Genomic DNA, 13,627 nt, shown 5'->3' with positions numbered 1-13,627 from the left:
CGAATGCTGTAAAATTCAGAGACATTGACGACCTTAAATTAATTATCGATTAACGATTAGAAATTAATTATCACTTGCTAAACGGTGAAGGAAAACATCGTGAGGAAACCTGCATACCTGAGAGATTTATAAAAAGAAAAAGAAAAATCTCAAAGATATGTGAAGTCTACCAATACGCACTTGGCCAGCGCGGTGGACTATGGCCTAATCCTTCTGAGAGGAGACCCGTGCCCAGCAGTGGGACAGTAATGGGTTGTTGATGATGATGATGATGACGACCTTCTTTTTCGTCGGCCAATTTTGGATTCAGTTTAAAAAATATTTAAAGTACCATAACCGATTTTTTTTATCGATTCATTTTCTTCTTAGTCTTTTACCTCCTGCATGTAGTAACAATCAATGTCTTTTAAAGTTACAAAGTTAATTACAAATGTTGACAACCTTTCAAACTTGGTTCTTTAATATTCTTAAAAATGTTAAACGACAATATATTATTCATGTTTCGTGTAAGGGAATTAGTTCTTATATGAAAGCGTTCGTAGTTCCCCAGGGCATTAGCACGGTCACACCCTCGCTGTTTAATTAGTCATAATTTTGTGTATTAATCATGGGCACACGTTGGTAGGATGGCGTGATAGTAAGAAGATAATAATATTTAATTGATTAAATGGTCCGTTAAATAATAAGACTGGGTAATTTCGCGTTTTTATTATATAAACCTATTTGGAAACATTGTCTTTTCTTCTGAATTGAGGGTATAGTCGGCAAGCCAAGGCTAACTGAGAAGCTTCACGCATTCAGGTGTCCTAAGTTTAAGTTCACCTTTGACGTAATTAGAAATTTATTTATAGTGCACATCATTAACCATATGATAGGACTTGAATACCGGATAGTAGCTTGAGAGGCTGAACTTTATCTGTACTTTAAACTTAAAAAAATAAATACCATAATTCGGCACCTGCCTAGATCGATCCAGTCAATTAGGAGGAATTTAATAATAAACATAATATTACATGTACAGGAAACTGTATATAAAAAATATCATATAGTTTTAGGGAGTATTTTAGTAATGCCAAGTTAATTAATCCTTATAAATTTACTTGTCACACCCGCACTAAGTAATACGGTCACTAAGTAATATATTATGTTACATTAGTTGTCTGACATTAAATTATATTAGGATTACGTATGAATGAGACACATCAAGTAATGATTAATATGTTTGACCGAAATCAGCCATAAACTTTATTAAGTTAATGATCCTGCCTACTTAGCCTGTTAGTTTGTTAAATAAAAATCAATATGTCATAGGTAATTAGATAGTATTCTATTGAATACTTATGCGAATTAACATACCAAATCTCATACTTCATACCTTTAACACTGATATGTTTAGGGGTAAAACACGCTGAAACGTTTCGTGAACTACGAGTATATCTATGGTCCATATATACTACGTGAAACTGTTGGAAGTCGCGAATTTGTCCTACGCACGTGCTCCTAGATTTCCACTGAAAACTCTGTAATTCAAATTCAAATTCAAATCTCATTTATTCAAAATTGATTCATAAAGAATACTTTTTGAAAGTCAACAAACTACCACCGCTTCGGAAGGTATTTCGCTATGGAGAAGAAGCGGCGCAAGAAACTCCATACGTGTGCATATTTGCATCTTTTAAAGAGTGAATAATATACAATTTTACATAGTGGTACATATAATTATTTTTTGATGTTGGAGCTGGAGTTGTCATACCATACGGATTTATCATTTAAGTACTGATTTACATTATAATAAGCTTTTTTACATAAAGTTAATTTTATAGTAGATTTAAACCTTTTCTCGGATAGATCGATAATGTCTTTTGGTATTTTATTGTAGAAACGAATACAGTTCCCCATAAAAGAATTACACACCTTGCTTAATCTAAATTGAGGTATGGCCAATTTATCTTTATTTCTAGTATTATGACTGTGCCTATTATAATTTTTTTCCAAAGAAGAATAATTTTTGCGAGCATATAAGATATTTTCATAAATATATTGACTAGGCACTGTCAAAATATTTATAGATTTAAACAGTTCTCGTAAGGACTCACGGGGGCGAAGACTATAAATGGCTCTAATTGCACGTTTTTGAAGTATAAAAATGACATCTATGCTAGCAGCGTTACCCCACAGCAGAATACCGTAAGACATAATGCTATGAAAATAACTAAAGTAAACAAGCCTAGCGGTTGGTATATCGGTAAGATGTCTTATCTTCTTTACCGCATAGGCTGCCGAACTAAGTCTACTACATAACTTTGCTATCTGAGGGCTCCATTGTAGTTTAGAATCTAAATTTATCCCTAAGAAAACTGTTTCATCTACAAATTCTAAGTGATCATTGTTAAGGGTAACATTCATCGTCAGCTTTTTAACATTAGGCAGAGCAAATCGGACACATTTAGTCTTTTTATTATTTAATACAAGATTGTTTGCGCTAAACCAGTTGTGGATTATGTCAAGTGCTTTATTGACAGCGCTCACGTCGTTAGATTGTCTTTTAACTTTAAATATTAAGGAAGTATCGTCAGCAAACAACACAACCTTTGATATGTCCTGCATTACATATCTAAAATTTGCCACCAAATTAAGATTGTAATGTAAGTGTGTATTTTCAATGGTCGGTTATAATTATTCCTTACGAACGTATTGGAAAGTAATTGTTATTCAGAATCGACACGATAGTTTGAAGTTTGAAGGCCTGTTAAAATGTAAACTCAAAGAGTAATTAATTAATTTAATTATTACACATGAACTATTACTTTTAATAAGGTAAAAACATTTTGCTGTTGAATATATAATTTTGCACCTTACAAAGTAAAACAATTTACCGTAGACAAAACGAGAAAAACTACTAAAACAGTGAACTGTACTTTGTAAATTTGTAAACAGGAACTGAAAACAGTTGGTAAGAAATGATACTGGTCTGAACTAAACAACAAAATAAGTCGTGACCGCCCATAAGACGTTTACAGCTTCTGAACATACTTTAAGTAATGATGTAAGTTTGTAGGTCTTTCGTCTAATGTTTACGATTACAGTTTTACGAAATATAAATGAGGGTATCGCTCAAGGGATTCGTCCGAAATGGCCGAATCTCTTGAGCGAAATTTTCGCAATTTTCGCCTTGGAATATTAAGCTAAGTCTCTTGTTCTATTATCAAGTAATATACGCAAGCTCGTATATTTTTTCATTATAAACGAGAAGGTGTGACATCACTACACTACTAATATTAGTGATAATGGTTTCTTTTTCGGTTTGAAGAGTGTAGCAAGTGACACATGCTTATCCGAGGCTTACCAACTTAGTCCGTAGGGGTAACACGGCATCTGTTGCCAACCTCAGGTGGATAGATACATAAATGTTATAAAAAATTCGCCCATATTAACCTTAATTATTTATTGACATGAAAGTCGGCGAGTTATTTCAAAATTAATATACCTTTACCCTGGAATTACGTGGAAATCGCAACACTCAAAGGAAATTCGTTTTACACAGTAAACGTCAGCGTCGAGCGGTAAAAGCAAATGTATGCATGTGTTGAGTCGATTTTATAAAGTCACGAAATTATGTTAAAAATTATAGCAAAATGTTCATATTAACATTGAAAGGTTGGATGCGCGTTTTAAATGAGCGTCAAAAACAAACGTGCGACAAAGTCCTATAGCATATATGAAAAAAAAAGTACCGCGCTCTATGCGCCAGCGTATGAAGAACATTATTTTAAAATGAGCTGCATTTGAAGTTAGTAGACGTCTTTGAGGCCTGAATCCTTGGCACGACCGTCGATCATATCTATTTATCTACCTGGCATACAATAACCATACCTATCTATCATTATTATCCTATATGTTAAATGTTCTTGTGTTTTAGTTTGAAGGGTAAGAAGGAATCTCTAAATAAAGATTTCCAAGTTAGTCCTCAGGCGTAACAATCTTTTTTCATCCTCAGGTAGGACTTGAACTCTGTCTGGGGCTTATTACTGATGTCTACGATTCTATAATAATTACTGATAATGTGATTAATATTTACAATATGTATTTATCATTATTTTGCCAATATTTATAATTTTCGTTACATTAGACTTGCCTTCACCCGTATCTAGTAGATTGAGACGAGTTGAGAACAATACCAACTTATAAATTTCGTTATATTTATTACATTATAAAGATCTAAATTTTACTCCGAGTCATAACCCAATAGAAAGTTGGTCTCCCCTCTTACTTATCAAATGGTCAAAGTCTTCCTAATAGCTCTAAGAGAATAAAGTTATACTCATTTGCATACATTACCTTCTCTCTTTTAAGAAAGTTAGGAGTAATGATTTATTCCACTTGCGCCGTGCGTATGTCGTCCTTTATATTACATTTTATTAGTTTTTATTTTGGTTGATAAGTTTTTAAAATCCACCCAAATTTTCAGATATTTTTAAAATCTATACACGGAGGAAACACGATTTAATCTGCATCCAGAAAATTATTACGCAACTTATAAGTACCTATTGCTACTGAAGGTTACCTGAAGACTTACCATTTAAACTTCAAATTACTTAGAGAAGTACCAAGTAAATACGGATTTATAGCATATGTTTCGAGTTTACCCCTTTAGAGAAACTATTTAGCCTCTAACTAAAACTATGCTCGTCACTCTAAAATGCTCCTTTCGCTAGTATTCACAGAACTCAAATTGAGATCCGAACGTAAGGAGTAAATGGATTTGCGCAATTTGTTACGGATATATAAATATGAGCAGGTTGCATTGTTACATGGAACTGGAAACAACACACCGCAAATTGTTTTCCAAAAACTGTAGAGATAATTTATTTTATATTGAAACAATTTAAAGCAGTTTTATTGGCAATTCTGAGGATCAAATATAATATCATATTAAAATACCAACTCATTTTTTGAATACCTACATGGGATAAATATTTATATGAGATATTTCAACTTCAATCTTAAGCATTAAATTGATAAATCTGCTTAGATTTTATTGCATCGACTTAAGCGAATTTCACCGTAAAAAAACTCTGTTTCAAAATTTAGGAACCAATTTCAAAATTATGGCAAACTTTTTGACTGTTGTCAAAACTCTTTATAGTATAATAATTATGATTAGCAAAAAATCGTATGTTAATCCATTACGTTCTCTTGTAATCATTAATCCATTACGTTCTCTTAGGTACATAGTGTCCATTTAGAGGCAAAACTGTTGAGACCTCAGCCCACATAGCGAGTCAAATGTTGAACGTTTAACATCATACACCTTTGAGCACATTATGCAGAAGTCAGGCATGTGGTTTTCCTCACGTTCATACATTTTCATGAGAGCCTGCTTAAACATTGATAAATCTGGTAACCCTAAGTTTGAAACGTCAGTTACAGAGATTTAAAAATCTACCTCTCTGCCATAAGCTTTTGACCGAACCAAATTTTACAAATTGTTCCACTGTTACGAGGGTGTGTTTTGTTTGATGCTAATTTTATAACTCAAAAACTATTCTATGGTCTTCGAGCCGCTATGGCCAGTATTATCCAGTAGTTTTTTTTATCGGACTGTAGAGAATTATATTTGTTCGAGCATATGTCTAATTTTTTGGCACACCCCGAAGCCCAAACATAATTATTATGACTTTTTATAATATTTAAGTATCAAAGTAGTATTCAGACCACCTGACAGTAAGTAATCACTGACATAAAATCTGTGACACCATTTATATGTAAATAAAGGTACATTTTATATCCATTTTTATTCACAAAGTGCCTGTCTTCGGTACTTTAACATAGGCCGGTTATAGTTCACATTCATAATAATTTGTGCAAACTTTAGTCTAAAATTTTGCTGAAACAAAATTGACCCAAAATTATTCTCCAAAAGTTGCCACATGAAACCTGCCTACTCCCATGGGCATGAACGGCGCGAAAATTACAAATTTATGAGCAAACTTTGTTTCACCCACCACTAATGTTAGTACGCGTAGCAATTAAGTTTTATTATACATAATATAACATGATAAAACGAAAGTTAATGTTTCCTGTACAAAAACTGAAGATGCAATTAAACACTTAGTCGAGTTACCATTGAATCAAAAACACGTTCAAGAACGCTTCGTAATCTGACATTTAGCATCATCGCTACATTTATTTCAACCTCATAATATTAAACTGAAGCGCTGCTATGTACTAGTTTGAAGTGTGTGGTAAAATAGAAAAATTACGACGCGACTCGACTCAGTTCTACATCTACAACCCTATTGACTTCAGTATTGCCAACCTCAGTTAAAACTCCGATTCTGTATGGGGTAAATTAAAGATGTCCATGGATAGCAGTGGCCTCAAATCATTTGTTAGACCGCAGTTCCCATGCTATTTCTCTATTATATTTCAAAAATTAGTCATAACTTGCCTTGTCTTGCTAAATTTAAGCTTTGAATATAGTCTAAATGTAGGAAATGCTTCAGCATTACACAAACATAATCATAGTATTTGGATTCTTGGAAATTCGTCCTTTCAAAGGAAACAAGGAATTCGTATTTTATTACTTAATATTAGTTCTCAAAATAACGATCACAGTTTGAATCTCATGCCAAAGTACCAAGTGGAACGCAACGCAAACAGTACGCCGTCAAATAAATTCTGTGAAGTTCTCGATGCCCTCACACTCTATGGTGATTACGCCTGGTATAAAGTTTAAGATAACTGTTCATTATGTAAAATGTTCCTTAACTAAGAGTTAAAGCGGGTTTGTGCGACAGTACGCGATGTCACCTGACGATTGTATCTTTACAAGCGAGAGTAGCCTAAGTACCTGAATAATTTTATAGAATTTCTTTATAAGAACGAGAACTCACGGAGCGTCTTTCTTTCATTTCTTATATTAAAAAATATACCACATTTTTAAGATGGACTAAACATTAGAATTTAGTAATTTTTAGGTCGCATAAGATCAAGATAGTTTAAAAATGAGTAGAGAGATTATCAGAAAGATGACCCCTACATCGGTAATTTGCTGAGTAATATAATTTTTAGGTGTACTTTAGTGTATTAATTATCTGTTGAATATAATTTATAATTTTTCTTTTGTCCCACTAATAGACTAATACAGCCTAAACGGACAAACAGATTTTAATATTGGAGGTATATTGGATTCGTGGGATCGGAGAGGTATAGGCTACATTACTCCCCTTTTCAGTTAATTATTTTTGAGTAGTCCAGGTTTAATTGTTATGATAATTATTACTTATCGGTAATTTATTACGGCCAAGTTATTGTTATTATTAAAATCGCTGTATTTACGTTCTAGCTGTTTATATCCTTAAGCGTGGCATATTGTTTTGTTGATACAACTCGCAGGCCAACGTAACTTTTAATGAGTATAAAGGTTGAAAGGAATTTAATTATATCCCTGGATTTCATGTACTGAGCTCAAAGGCCACAACTTTTCTATTGCGAGTTTTTCGTTATTTGACATTCTTGTGTTGAAGACGGTTAAAAATGAATAACAGTTTTTCCATAAAAATATTTAGTAATATTTGTAAAGATTTCGTTGAAAATATTTATATATTTATGTTACAGTTATATGCTTAACAAAAATTACTGATACATGTCCAAAGTGTTTGTTTAAACAGAAAGCGTGTGAACTAATTTGCCAGCCGTACTACGAAATAAGGCAGGTGCTGAAAAAAACATATCTAGGCTAGGATTTGAAACCAAAATACCATTGAGTAAGGTCAGTGCACGAACTAAATGCGATTCACTTACCAATACCAATCTGCAGCCAGGAAGACGAAACAATTTATACCTACAGACACTAATGGTCTTACTAGGAACATTAAATGATATAAGAGCTAATACTGAAGGGTTATGTATGTTACCTCTAATCAATTTGTAAAAATAATCAATGAGTGACAGGTTACGTCTTACTTCGAGGGACTCATATCCTAGCATTTCTAGTAGAAATAAACTCGGATATATATGCGGATACCCCACGAAATAACCGTACTGTTTATGGTAAAGCCACCTTAAGAACTTCTTTTGGAGTTTCTCCAACATGAGCTTGTATTTATTTTCATGCGGACTCCAGATAACTGCATTACTTTCTAACGTTTTGTGGAGTTACTGAGGAGTACGTTGGAATATTTATTAATATAATTACTTATTTTACTTTTTCTTTTTTATGACATTGAATTACCAAAGGAAAACGCTATGTAATGAGTAACCCAAGATCATTTGATCGAATACGGCTATAGTTTTCACGGATGTAGACATTATCGACCACAGGTTCGTTGTCGACTAACTTTGAACGCTAGAAGTCTTTGTCTCTTACCACGCCCTAAAAACGGGTAAACATCAGCACTAATGTTATAGGGTAATGCAAAAACGCAATTTTAGTATCTTTTATCACGACAATGTTTTGAAGTCTATGTCGGGGTATCTGTCTGATATATCACACGCTACCGTTAAGGTAAAAGTTTTGAGCACAAAATCACGATCGCTCTAGCTGTATTTGCGCTGTACTCGTCCATACAAACAGACAATAGCTTTTTAATAGGATCGAAAAAATATTAATTGACTGATTACTGATTGAGTGATGAGGATGACTAATACACCAAAACAGGTATAAAAAGAGCAATAATGCGAATGTATTCAGTATTTAAAATACACACATTATTTTGAAATTTTTGCTAAATGAAAGCGCTATTATAAAAGCACATCAAACGGAATAATTCCGCTTCATTAAAAATCAATGTAACTATAACTTGGGGTATGATATTAAAATCGATTCGCATTTCAGATTTTGGTTTATTTAGATTTGGTTATTTCATAACTTTGCGAAACACTGTTTTATAATAAAAAAACAAAATTAACGAAACGATTTATAGATTTGTGCACTTTTGAGAACTAGTCTGAGTAGATGATACATACAGAATTTTGAGAATTCAGAGGTATCGTGGCCTGAAACCCCGGACACCCAGCGTGAGAGTTCGTTCTATACCACTAATCGCTGCCTACCAGACCAAGGCCTAGAACAATACACCTTACGTACATGATACCGAACTATTAATGATCATGAACCCTATAATAATAGCATTAAATTAGTTTCACAGTAGTCGAGTGTCGACCATTGTCGCGTACACCCGCATATCGTTATCGGTAACAATTAATACAAATGATGGGACATAAGTGTCTTCGTCGTAGTAACCCCTATAATCATAGCTAGCACTAAGCCCTTATGTTTACATATTAAAATTGAGGAATCAATGACGATTTAAACCCTTGAGTAGTTAAGAATCAAATTTAATTGAAAGAACAACCGAATAGTGGTTTGTCACGCTATTTTTTGAAGAAATTTCCAAATAAGAATAAATAATAAGGTAGTTGAAAAAAATCATTACATGATTTTGCATCTTATGAATAGATGGGCGTGCTCATGAACACCCATGAACCGCGAAGAGCGCCACCACCGTCACGTATGCGTAATATCTTATTTTATTATTTTTCAATTAGCCAACGAGCCTTGAGTCCGCTTGATTGCAGCTTGCTACTACCGTTCATGTACATCTGTAATTGACCCCAGATAAGATTAGCTTCCTACATGAGGTGGGCTACAGATTAGTTGCAATCCCTGCGGACTAAGTAGGAACGCCTCAGAAAAGTATTTTTCTAGAACCACACATTTCAAATCACATTGTGCTTAACAGTGCTATTAGGCATTTTTGGTGTGGCTGTGGAGTCTCTAGAGACCCTAAAAAACACCTTGTAAACACAGATAAAGATTTGCCTATAACTTTCTCATCCCTTCAAAACACGTCACGTTATTTTGAAAAGATAAATTAATTGCATTAACGTACACGTGCGCAGCTTTTCAATTACTTTCAATTAGATACCTACGTACCTGCGAGGCAAAATTCCACCTTTAATCAAGTAAGTAGGTAGGGAAAATTCCTTAATGGAATTTAATATTTGTAATTCACAACACTGATTGATGCGACGTTACTCTGTAATTCCAACGTGAATCCGCCCGCCCTTTAAATAAGATTCTGCGCAAAGTTTTTCGGAGTTATTTCGCATCGACTTAACCCTGTTTTGAAGATATTGTGTGTTGCCGCTTAAGTTATGTTGTAAAACAATCGTGTTAAGTAGGCGCGGTTATTTTAATTTATTCTCAGATCAAAAGAGTTTATTTGTAAACATTTTTAAAATAATAATTTAAAAATGTTTACATCATTAACTTGCGACTATATTTTGAAACTAAACCTTGCGAATATGTTTTAAGTTATTATTTGCAGGTACTAGCGCAACCAACGTTGTTTGTATAGTATGTCGTATGTGAATATAATTCTAGTACGCTACGGAAATCAGAATTAATAAGTGATTAAAGGGACTGGGTTTATCTATTTATGGTTTTGTAGTATATAATTTACTTACACATAAATCATTATAGTAATTTCCGGAATCTAACTTTTCAAGCCCTGATAACTCTTTATCATTGCAGTTTAAAAATGTCACTTTAGTCAATAAAAATGCTCCGGTGTTCAGGCGCGTTATTTAAAACAAACATAATAGAGTTTTGGAGAAGTTCCAGCCCCTACACACAATTGAACTGCAGTAATAATTCAGAATTTACGATTGAATGTCTATGGACCTTTATAAAACTGTAAAGAAGGTTTGTTACAACTTGACATAAGAGTTTACATAATTAAAACTCTTAAAAACGTAAAAATGGTCATGTAAAAAAAAACATAAAATCGTTGGGCGTAGTATTTACATACGAGTATTTACTCAGGTTACGTTACGCCTCACATTTTTTTTTATTTTTTTTACCGGTATTCACAGTAGATTTCTGAGATGACTGCTACCTAGGACCTAGGATTATTTTTAGCTTTTAGTACATTATCAACATATATTTTTTAAGAAAACCGTTTGACATACCTAGGACCTAGGATTATTTTTAGCTTTTAGTACATTATCTACATATATTTTTTAAGAAAACCGTTTGACATAAAAACATTTTTTTATGAATACAACCAATTGCTTGAATGGTGTATAAACTAACCGTCACTTACTAACAACTTCACTGTTCACACGCTAAAGTCACGTAACTTCAATTTTCGATAGTGCGAAACAAAACAGCGCTTCCACGGCACAAGCAGCACTTAATTTAAACAAACAATTACATACCAGTACTAATAATTCGGAGATGCCACTTCACACACTCACAGGTCGTTTCATTACATTGCACGACGCGGCACTGCCAGATTACGAGGACATTAAGCCAGCAGTAAAAGTATTAAGAACTTAATATGCCGCTATGTTCCACCAATTACAGCTAATTGTATTGACCTAAGCTCACCCGCCCGAACTAATTCGGTCGTATGATGCATGCACAGACTTGTTGATTATGAATGTGCAATGTGTTGTATGTGTGAATGGGTGGTGGCTAATTTACAACGACTTTATAAAACTCTAACAATGCAAAGATGGTAGCTTTTGAAAGTGATAGAAACTTTCGTGGTTCGACTCCGGCGGCTCTATATCACGCCTATTCTGCCTTAGTCCACAGGGGTAGTGGCGCATCTGTGACTGACCTCAGGTAAAATGTAATCTTACTTTTTTTTACCGCACTAAAACCCCCCGGTGGCCGTCCTCAGTTGGAGAACTCCGGAATCTCCGACGTAATACAACCGGAGTCCTCCAAGCGTGATGCTCCGATCGGGCTCTGCCCTGGGGAAGCGTTCGCTCCTCCCACAACATCTGGTGATTACGACGGTATACGACCACACATACTGCCGTCCTTCCCGGGGTAGCTTACTGGACGGTTCGAGCTCCCACTCTTGCCGCCCGCAACCCCGGAAGCCCCCATTTAGTCGCCTCTTACGACAGGCAGGGGATATGGTAGCCCTATTCTAGTCCCGGAACTACAGGGACAGCTAATCTTACCTAGGATTGATTACATATATTATAAAAAAAAAACTTGCTATAAAGGTGAAAGAAAACATCGTGAGGAACTTGTACTATCGAAAGTTTTAGTATTTAACTTGGGACGTAATTTTTACAATGGAAAAATTTATTGTAATGAGTGTATCATTTAGATTAATTCTATACAATTATAAATTTCGATCTTTCGATTGGGTTGCTGGTTTTGTAGTTATAATGATGGGCATTAATTCTAACCTGTACGGTAACAATGGCAACAACCTATAAACAAGGTATTTTGCTTCCACTTTGATTCGAATGCGAAGGGTAATGTTTTTCAAATTAACATAGAAGTACTTTTCAAAATCTATACCGATGTAATATAGCACAGTTTCCGCAAAATCGCACGTTTACATCAGCAGCGATGCTGAATCACTCAAAACTTCTTCATCACCAATTCACCATACACCGTCCGTTCGACTGATATAACAATGAAGCGATTGATTAATGATCCTCATTTAATTAGATCTATACTTTGTGCAATCGATGCTCAATCCATAAATCGAAACGTCTTCATAACAATAGCGAAAATGATAACCATAGTCGATCGACCATAGATCAACTGTTGATCGGAAGTTTTATGATGATTTATTGATTGTGATCGGTTGATATTCGTAACACTGATCGATGGGCGTCGATCGATAATTCACTATATTGATCGTTCAGTAATATCACATGTAGCAATGCGGTCATGCACAAGTTGGCTACAAAAATTGTCGTGGTCCCAATTCGTTAACGACATCGTCTAGTTCGACAACATTATTTATTGGTAAAATGAACTTTACGGGAAGGTATAAGTAGGAAAGATCTGAAAATTTAATTATTGTGAATTATTAAAAGCTTGTCAAAACTGAAGATGTATGAGTATGTATGTAAGATGTAAGCTTGTGAGTCTTCTCAGTACTTTTAGTAGTAAGGTGTAAGTACTTATTGATACTTAGGACAATGAAGTCAAATTTATTATTGAAAGAAACTTTATGACTGTAACTGAAACCGTTTGTGCAAGATTTCGCCCGCACGCTTTTTTTTTTAAATAATAAACTGGGTTTATGTAATGCGTCGCTGTCTAAAAATTTATAGATATACATATTAATATTTTACAAAATCGAGACTTTTGAAGACCTCTACGAGGGCTCCCATAGGCATGTAAAACATAAATGCTCTAAACATCGACAACATTGTGTGAAATAACTGTGGGTTTAAAACAATACAACCTATTATCTTACTTTGTTTACAGCCAGTTGTCATTGTTACCATTGATTGCATCAGATTTGATGTAGCGATATTAAACTTTAGTATACATTTTATCATCCGATAGTGTACCAACGGTTTTACGGGCAAAATGTCGCTCCCTAGTGTTTCTAATTTAACTCCTAGGAACCGATTCGACAAAACAGTTCGTAATATAAATTCAATTTTAATTACAAAATTAATTTTTGGTTATTATGTTTCAGTAAGCGATATTAAGAGATGTAGAATATTTTCGATTATTTATTGTTTTATTCTATTAGTTATTAATACTTGTTTTACAACTTTCTGCTGCTTGGATGATATTCGAATCGTATTCTTCTTCGATATCTTCCAAATTTGCTTTTATTATATATTT

General features: G+C 34.0%; 1 protein-coding gene across 3 annotated transcripts in view; it reads right to left on the bottom strand.

The window, feature by feature from the left end:
- Window positions 1-11,311, bottom strand: part of LOC140751564 (kin of IRRE-like protein 1) — a 231,987-nt gene extending 220,676 nt beyond the window's left edge. Inside the window, exon 1 of one of the 3 annotated variants that reach the window (XM_073085489.1) lies at window positions 11,227-11,311. The gene's annotated coding sequence lies outside the window, so the exon portion shown is untranslated. Of the gene's footprint in view, window positions 1-11,101 lie in introns of all 3 variants that reach the window. The other 2 variants (XM_073085490.1, XM_073085491.1) reach the window with 2 other exon arrangements.
- Window positions 11,312-13,627: the final 2,316 nt, after the last annotated feature.

The sequence above is a fragment of the Epargyreus clarus genome, unplaced genomic scaffold (assembly GCF_041222505.1).
Source record: "Epargyreus clarus isolate Ecla_fem2 unplaced genomic scaffold, WU_Ecla_fem_2.2 ptg000023l, whole genome shotgun sequence".
NCBI lineage: Eukaryota > Metazoa > Arthropoda > Insecta > Lepidoptera > Hesperiidae > Epargyreus > Epargyreus clarus.
The sequence above is the reverse complement of the archived record's forward strand: the minus strand, read 5'-3'. Positions and strand labels throughout refer to the sequence as shown.